Source organism: Eubalaena glacialis, chromosome 7 (genome assembly GCF_028564815.1).
Source record: "Eubalaena glacialis isolate mEubGla1 chromosome 7, mEubGla1.1.hap2.+ XY, whole genome shotgun sequence".
Classification (NCBI taxonomy): Eukaryota; Metazoa; Chordata; class Mammalia; order Artiodactyla; family Balaenidae; genus Eubalaena; species Eubalaena glacialis.
This window is the reverse complement of record NC_083722.1, coordinates 8,658,345-8,666,932: the sequence shown is the minus strand read 5'-3', so window position 1 is coordinate 8,666,932 and position 8,588 is coordinate 8,658,345. Positions and strand designations below refer to the sequence as shown.

Below are 8,588 nucleotides of genomic sequence, written 5' to 3'. Positions count from 1 at the left end.
TCGTAAGCTGAAATGGCATAAAGCAAAGAAGAAATGACCTTAAGACACATCTTGCAAATAGATGCACAAAATAAATCGAGATAAAGCATCAATGTTATTTTTGTTTTTTGCCTTTATTCTTAAAATTAAAAATCGTCTTCAAATTTCTTTCAGTTTGCGAAAACAGGTACAGGCATATCTCAGAGATATTCTAGGTTCAGATCCAGACCATCACAATAAAGCAAGTCATATGGTATTTTTGGTTTTCCAGTGCATGTAAAAGTAATGTTTACACTACACATAGTCTAGTCTATTAAGTGTGCAATAGCATTATGTCTAAAAAACAATGTGCATACCTTAATTTAATAATACTTTCTTGGGACTTCCTGGTGGCTCAGTGGTTAAGAATCTGCCTGCCAATGCAGGGGGCACGGGTGCTGCAACTACTGAAGCCCACGTGCCTAGAGCCCATGCTCCACAACAAGAGAAGCCACCGCAATGAGAAGCCCGCGCACCGCAACAAACAGTAGCCCCCACTCGCCACAACTAGAGAAAGCCCATGCGCAGCAGCGGAGACCCAGTGCAACCAAAAAAAACCAAAAAAGTGTATTGCAGTGCTTGCTTCAGCAGCACATATACTAAAATTGGGACGATAGAGAGAAAATTAGCACGGCTTCTGCACAAAGGATAACACACAAATTCATGAAGCAGTCCATTTTTTTGAAAAAAAAATTTAATCCTTTGAGCAGCAAAAAAATTTTTTAAATACTTTCTTGCTAAAAAATACTAACCATCATCTTATCTTTCAGTGAGTCGTAGCAGTAACATCAAAGATCACTGATCACAGATCACCATGGCAAATATAATATTGAAAAAGTTTGAAATAGTGTGAGAATTAGCAAAATGTGACACAAAGACATGAAGCAAGCAGATGCTGTTGGAAAAATGCTGCCACTAGACTTCCTCCTCCAGTGTAGTCATCCCTACACCATGGTGCTGGTTCCCTCCTGAACAGAGTCAGCCTAACGTTTTTCACCAGTGTCATGAGTAATTTTTCATTAACACATTCTTTCATCAAACCCAGGGCACTGACAGGGGGCTGGGGGCGGGGACCTGGCTGGGGTGCTCTGGCCAGGCAACCCGAGGCCACGGGCCCTGAGGGGAGGTTGGGGTCCATAAATACCATGTTCACCTCCATCCCAGGTGTGCCTGGAGCAAACCCTTGCCCTCAAGGTGTCAAATTCTCCTCATGTCCTATTAAACTTTCAACCTGTTACTACTTCCCAGTCAAGGAGGGTTTTTGGTTTTGGTGGTGTTTTTTTTTTTTCTGCCATTAAAAATTTTTCAGTTTAAGTATGAAAAGTAGTCTGCCTTTTTTTGGTTCAAGGTTTTTGATGTTTTGAGGGTATCTTTCAGGCCAAAAACAGTCCTCATGGGAAATTCTTGTAAGACTCAGGAACTTAGGATGCCAGGAGTGAACAGTAGAAAGTAGAGGTGCCCAAGGGAGGGTGAAAGTAAAAGATGAGTTCTATTAGTTTTTAGCCTTTTTCCCTCAGGATCATCTCCTCCCATAAGGAGCTTCCTTTTAGCACAATACTCTCCTGAGTTTTTAGAACTGGGTAAAGATCATCTGATCTATCCCGGACACACCAATGCTCTTTACAAGCAAGAAGAAAAAAGGCCACAGAGGCTGAGATAGAGGTGAAAGTACTTGCTGAAAGTCCCAACACTTTCCAGGAACAGGATCAGGATGGGAATCTCCAGGTCTTAACTCTCAGGTCCTGGCAGAGCTCAGCGGAGCAGAGCACAGCGCTCTGACTTAAAAGAAGCTGTTAACTTGTCCAAGGACATTTTCAAAGAGTTCTTTATTTTATTTATTTGTTTTTTTATAATTTAAAAAAAATTTTTATTTGAGTATAGTTGATTTACAATGTTGGGTTAGTTTCAGGTGTACAGCAAAGTGAATCAGTTATACATATACATATATCCACTCTTTTTTAGATTCTTCTCCCATATAGGCCGTTACAGAGTATTGAGAAGAGTTCCCTGTGCTATACAGTAGGTCCTTATTAGTTATCTGTTTTATATATAGTAGTGTGTATATGTCAATCCCAGTCTCCCAATTTATCCCTCCAATCCCCTTTCCCCCCGGTAACCATAGTTTGTTTTCTATATCTGGGACTCTATTTCTGTTTTGTAAGTTTATTTGTATCTTTTTATTAGATTCCACATATAAGCGATATCATATGGTATTTGTCTTTCTCTGTCTGACACTTCACTTAGTATGATAATCTCTAGGTCCATCTATGTTGCTGCAAATGGCATTATTTCATTCTTTTTTTTTTTGGCTGAATAGTATTCCATTGTATACATATACTGCATCTACTTCATACATTCCTCTGTCAATGGACATTTACGTTGCTTCCATGTCTTGGCTATTGTAAATAATGCTGCAACGAACATTGGGATGCATGTATCTTTTCGACTTATGGTTTTTTCCAGATATATGCACAGGAGTGGGATTGCTGGATCATATGGTACTTCTATTTTTAGTTTTTTAAGGAACCTCCATACTGTTCTCCGTAGTGGTTGTACCAATTTACATTCCCACCAACAGTGTAGGAGGGTTCCCTTTTCTCCAGCATTTATTGTTTGTAGACTTTTTGATGATGGCCATTCTGACTGGTGTGAGGTAATACCTCATTGTAGTTTTGATTTGCATTTCTCTAATAATTAGCGATGTTGAGCATCTTTTCATGTGCTTTTTGGCTGTCTGGATGCCAAGGACTTTTTTTTTAAGCTGAAGTATAGTTGATTTACAATATTGTGTTAGTTTCAGATGTACAGCATAGTGATTCAGTTATTTTTTTTCAGATAATATTTCATTATAGGTTATTACAAGATATTGAATACAGTTCCCTGTGCTATACAGTAAATCCTTATTGCTTATCTATTTTATGTACAGTAGTTTTATCTGTTAATCCCTGGACTTTTTCATTAGTTCACCTCATTTGAGTCCTGACGTTCTGAAGATTTGCTTACACAGGAATTTTTGTGTAGAAATAACCTAGTAGTTGTATTTGGCAATTTGCAAATAAGCCACTTAACTGGCATTTTATAGCTGCTGGGAAAGGAGCTCCTGCTACTTCTCTCTCTGTGATAATCAGGGAACACAGTGAGCTGGGGAAACCAAACGTCAGCTCACAACGGGAAACGCAGGGAACTCACTCTCAGGGCTCCTGCACTTTACTGGCATGCCTGATGTGGAGGCAGCCACCGAATAGACACTGCAGTTTGCAAATACACCCTAAACCAGAATCACCTGACTCAGCTTATTTCATGAAAATATCAGCTGGAGCCATCTCAGTCTAAAGGTTAAATTCAAAATGTGGATATATTATATATGTGTAATATAAATATATACATATATATACAGTCGTCCCTCTGTGTCCTCAGGCTCTGCATCCTGGGATTCAACCAACAGTGGATGGGAAATATTCAGGAAAAAAATTCCAGAAAGTTACAAAACGCAAAACTTGAATTTGCTGCACATTGACAACTATATACATACCACTTACATGGTATTTACAACTACTTACACAGCGTTTACATTTTATTAGGTATTGCAAGTAATCTGGAGAGGATTTAAAGTATATGGGAGGAGCATCATCCACCAGAGGGCAGACAGAAGAAGCAAGAAGAACTACAATCCTGTAACCTGGATTGGAACGAAAACCACATTCACAGAAAGATAGACAAAATGAAAAGGCAGAGGACTATATACCAGATGAAGGAACAAGATAAAACCCCAGAAAAACAACTAAATGAAGTGGAGATAGGCAACCTTCCAGAAAAAGAATTCAGAATAATGGTAGTGAAGATGATCCAGGACCTCGGAAAAAGAATGGAGGCAAAGATTGAGAAGATGAAAGAAATGTTTAACAAAGACCTAGAAGAATTAAACAACAAACAAACAGAGATGAACAATACAATAACTGCAATGAAAACTACACTAGAAGGAATCAATAGCAGAATAACTGAGGCAGAAGAACGGATAAGTGACCTGGAAGACAGAATGGTGGAATTAACTGCCGTGGAAAAGAATAAAGAAAAAAGAATGAAAAGAAATGAAGACAGCCTAAGAGACCTCTGGGACAACATTAAACACAACAACATTCATGTTATAGGGGTCCCAGAAGGAGAAGAGAGAGAGAGAAAGGACCCGAGAAAATATTTGAAGAGATTATAGTCAAAAACTTCCCTAACATGGGAAAGGAAATAGCCACCCAAGTCCAGGAAGCTCAGAGAGTCCCAGGCAGGATAAACCCAAGGAGAAACACGCCAAGACACGTAGTAATCAAACTGACAAAAATTAAAGACAAAGTATTAAAAGCAACAAGGGAAAAATGACAAATAACATAAAAGGGAACTCCCATAACGTTAACAGCTGATTTCTCAGCAGAAACTCTGCAAGCCAGAAGGAAGTGGCACGATATATTTAAAGTGATGAAAGGGAAGAACCTACAACCAAGATTACTCTACCCGGCAAGCATCTCATTCAGATTCGATGGAGAAATCAAAAGCTTTACAGACAAGCAAAAGCTAAGAGAATTCAGCACCACCAAACCAGCTCTACAACAAATGCTAAAGGAACTTCTCTAAGTGGGAAACACAAGAGAAGAAAAGGACCTACAAAAACAAACCCAAAACAATTAAGAAAATGGTAATAGGAACATACATATCAAAAATTACCTTAAATGTGAGTGGATAAATGCTCCAACCAAAAGACACAGACTGGCTGAATGGATACAAAAACAAGACCCATGTATATGCTGTCTACAAGAGACCTACTTCAGACCTAGGGACACATACAGACTGAAAGTGAGGGGTTGGGAAAAGACCTTCTATGCAAATGGGCATCAGAAGAAAGCTGGAATAGCAATACTCATATCAGATAAAATAGACTTTAAAATAAAGAATGTTACAAGAGACAAGGAAGGACACTACATAATGATCAAGGGATCAATCCAAGAAGAAGATATAACAATTATAAATATATATGCACCCACCATAGGAGCACCTCAATATATAAGGCAAATGCTAACAGCTATAAAAGAGGAAATTGACAGTAACACAATAATAGTGGGGGACTTTAACACCTCACTTACATGAATGGACAGATTATCCAGACAGAAAATTAATAAGGAAACACAAGCTTTAAATGACACAATAGACCAGATAGATTTAATTGATATTTATAGGACATTCCATCCCAAAACGGCAGATTACACTTTCTTCTCAAGTGCACATGGAACATTCTCCAGGATCATATCTTGGGTCACAAATCAAGCCTCAGTAAATTTAAGAAAATTGAAATCATATCAAGCATCTTTTCCGACCACAACGCTATGAGATTAGAAATAAACTACATGGAAAAAAACATGAAAAGCACAAACGCATGGAGGCTAAACAGTACGTTACTAAGTAACCAAGAGATCACTGAAGAAATCAAAGAGGAAATCAAAAAATACCTAGAGACAAATGACAATGAAAACAGGATGATCCAAAACCTATGGGATGCAGCAAAAGCAGTTTTAAGAGGGAAGTTTATAGCAATACAATCCTACCTCAAGAAACAAGAAAAATCTCAAACAATCTAACCTTACACCTAACTAGAGAAAGAAGAAGAAACAAAACCCAAAGTAAGTAGAAGGAAAGAAATCATAAAGATCAGAGCAGAAATAAACGAAATAGAAACAAAGAAAACAATAGCAAAGATCAATAAAACTAAAAGCTGGTTCTTTGAGAAGATAAACAAAATTGATAAACCTTTAGCCAGACTCATCAAGAAAAAGAGGGAGGGACTCCCTTGGTGGCACAGTGGTTAAGAATCCGCCTGCCAATGCAGGGGACATGGGTTCGAGCCCTGGTCCGGGAAGATCCCACATGCTGCAGAGCAATTAAGCCCGTGTGCCACAACTATGAGCCTGCGCTCTAGAGCCCAGAAATGACAACTACTGAGCCTGCGTGCCACAACTACTGAAGCCTGCACACCTAGAGTCAGTGTCCTGCAATAAGAGAAGCCACCACAGTGAGAAGCCCGCGCGCCGCAACGAAGAGTAGCCCCCGCTTGCTGCAACTAGAGAAATCATGTGTGCAGCACAAAGACCCAATGCAGCAAAAAAATAAATTAATTAATTAAAAAAGGAAAAGAGGGAGAGGACTCAAATCAATAAAATTAGAAATGAAAAAGGAGAAGTTACAATGGACACCGCACAAATACACAGTATCATAAGAGACTACTACAAGCAACTCTATGCCAAAATAATGGACAACCTGGAAGAAATGGACAAATTCTTAAGAAGGTATAACCTTCCAAGACTGAACCAGGAAGAAACAAAAAATATAAACAGACCAATCACAAACAGTGAAATTGAAACTGTGATTAAAAATCTTCCAACAGGACTTCCCTGGTGGCGCAGTGGTTAAGAATACGCCTGTCAATGCAGAGGACACGGGTTCGAGCCCTGGTCTGGGAAGATCCCACATGTCGCAGAGCAACTAAGCCCATACGCCACAACTACTGAGCCTGTGCTCTAGAGCCCACAAGCCACAACTACTGAAGCCCGCGCTCCTAGAGCCCGTGCTCTGCAACAAGAGAAGCCACCGCAATGAGAAGCCCATGCACTGCAATGAAGAGTAGCCCCCACTTGCCGCAACTAGAGAAAACCCGCGTGCAGCAACGAAGACCCTACACTGCCAAAACTAAATAAATAAATAAATTTATTAAAAGAAAAAAAGAAAGAAATCTTCCAACAAACAAATTCCAGGACAAGATGGCTTCACAGGTGAATTCTATCAAACATTTACAGAAGAACTAACACCCATCCTTCTCAAACTCTTCCAAAAAATTGCAGTGGAAGGAACACTCCCAAACTCATTCTAGGAGGCCACCATCACCCTGATGCCAAAACCTGACAAAGATACTACAAAAAAAGAAAATTACAGGCCAATATCACTGGTGAATATAGATGCAAAAATCCTCAACAAAATACTAGCAAACAGAATCCAACACCACAGTAAAAGGATCATACACCATGATCAAGTGGGATTTATCCCAGGGATGCAAGGATTCTTCAATATACGCAAATCAATCAATGTGATACACCATATTAACAAATTGAAGAATAAAAACCATATGATCATCTCAATAGATGCAGAAAAAACTTTTGACAAAATTCAACACCCATTTATGATAAAAACTCTCCAGAAAATGGGCATAGAGGGAAGCTACCTCAACATAATAAAGGCCATATTTGACAAACCCACAGTAAACATCATTCTCAATGGTGAAAAACTGAAAGCATTTCCTCTAAGATCAGGAACAAAACAAGGATGTCCACTCTCGCCACTATTATTCACCATAGTTTTGGAGGTCCTAGCCATGGCAGTCAGAGAAGAAAAAGAAATAAAATGAATCCAAATTGGAACAGAAGAAGTAACGCTGTCACTGTTTGCAGATGACATGATACTATGCATAGATAATCCTAAAGATGCCACCAGACAACTACTAGAGCTCATCAATGAATTTGGTAAGGTTGCAGGATACAAAATTAATGCACAGAAATCTCTTGCATTCCTATACACTAACAACGAAAAATCAGAAAGAGAAATTAAAGAAACAATCCCATTCACCTTCGCAACAAAAAGAATAAAATGCCTAGGAATAAACCTACCTAAGGAGGTAAAAGACCTGTATTCAGAAAACTATAAGACACTGATGAAAGAAATCAAAGATGACACAAACAGATGGAGAGATATACCATGTTCTTGGATTGGAAGAATCAACATTGTGAAAATGACTATACTACCCAAAGCAATCTACAGATTCATTGCAATCCCTGTCAAATTACCAATGGCATATTTTACAGAACTGGAACAAAAAATCTTAAAATTTGTATGGAGACACAAAAGACCCCGAATAGCCAAAGCAATCTTGAGGGAAAAAAACGGAGCTGGAGGAATCAGACTCCTTGACTTCAGACTATACTACAAAGCTACAGTAATAAGGACAATATGGTACTGGCACAAAAACAGAAATATAGATCAATGGAACAAGATAGAAAGCCCAGAGATAAACCCACACACCTATGGTCAACTAATCTATGACAAAGGAGGCAAGGATATACAATGGAGAAAGGACAGTCTCTTCAACAAGTGGTGCTGGGAAAACTGGACAGCTATATGTACAAGAATGAAATTAGAACACTCCCTAACACCATATACAAAAAGAAACTCAAAATGGATTAAAGAACTAAATGTAAGACCGGACACTATAAAACTCTTAGAGGAAAACATAGGAAGAACCCTCTTTGACATAAATCACAGCAAGATCTTTTCTGACCCACCTCCCAGAGTAATGGAAATAAAAACCAAAATAAACGAATGGGACCTAATGAAACTTAAAAAGCTTTTGCACAGCAAAGGAAACTATAAACAAGATGAAAAGACAACCCTCAGAATGGGAGAAAATATTTGCAAACGAATCAATGGACAAAGGATTGATCTCCAAAATATATAAACAGCTCATGCAGTTCAACATTAAAAAA

General features: G+C 38.6%; 1 non-coding gene across 1 annotated transcript; it reads left to right on the top strand.

Annotated features, from left to right (window-relative positions):
• The first annotated feature begins 593 nt into the window (after nucleotides 1–593).
• LOC133095787 (U6 spliceosomal RNA) lies at nucleotides 594–701 on the top strand. The gene has a single exon (XR_009701651.1). It is a non-coding gene; the product is annotated as a U6 spliceosomal RNA (small nuclear RNA).
• The last annotated feature ends 7,887 nt before the right edge of the window (nucleotides 702–8,588 follow it).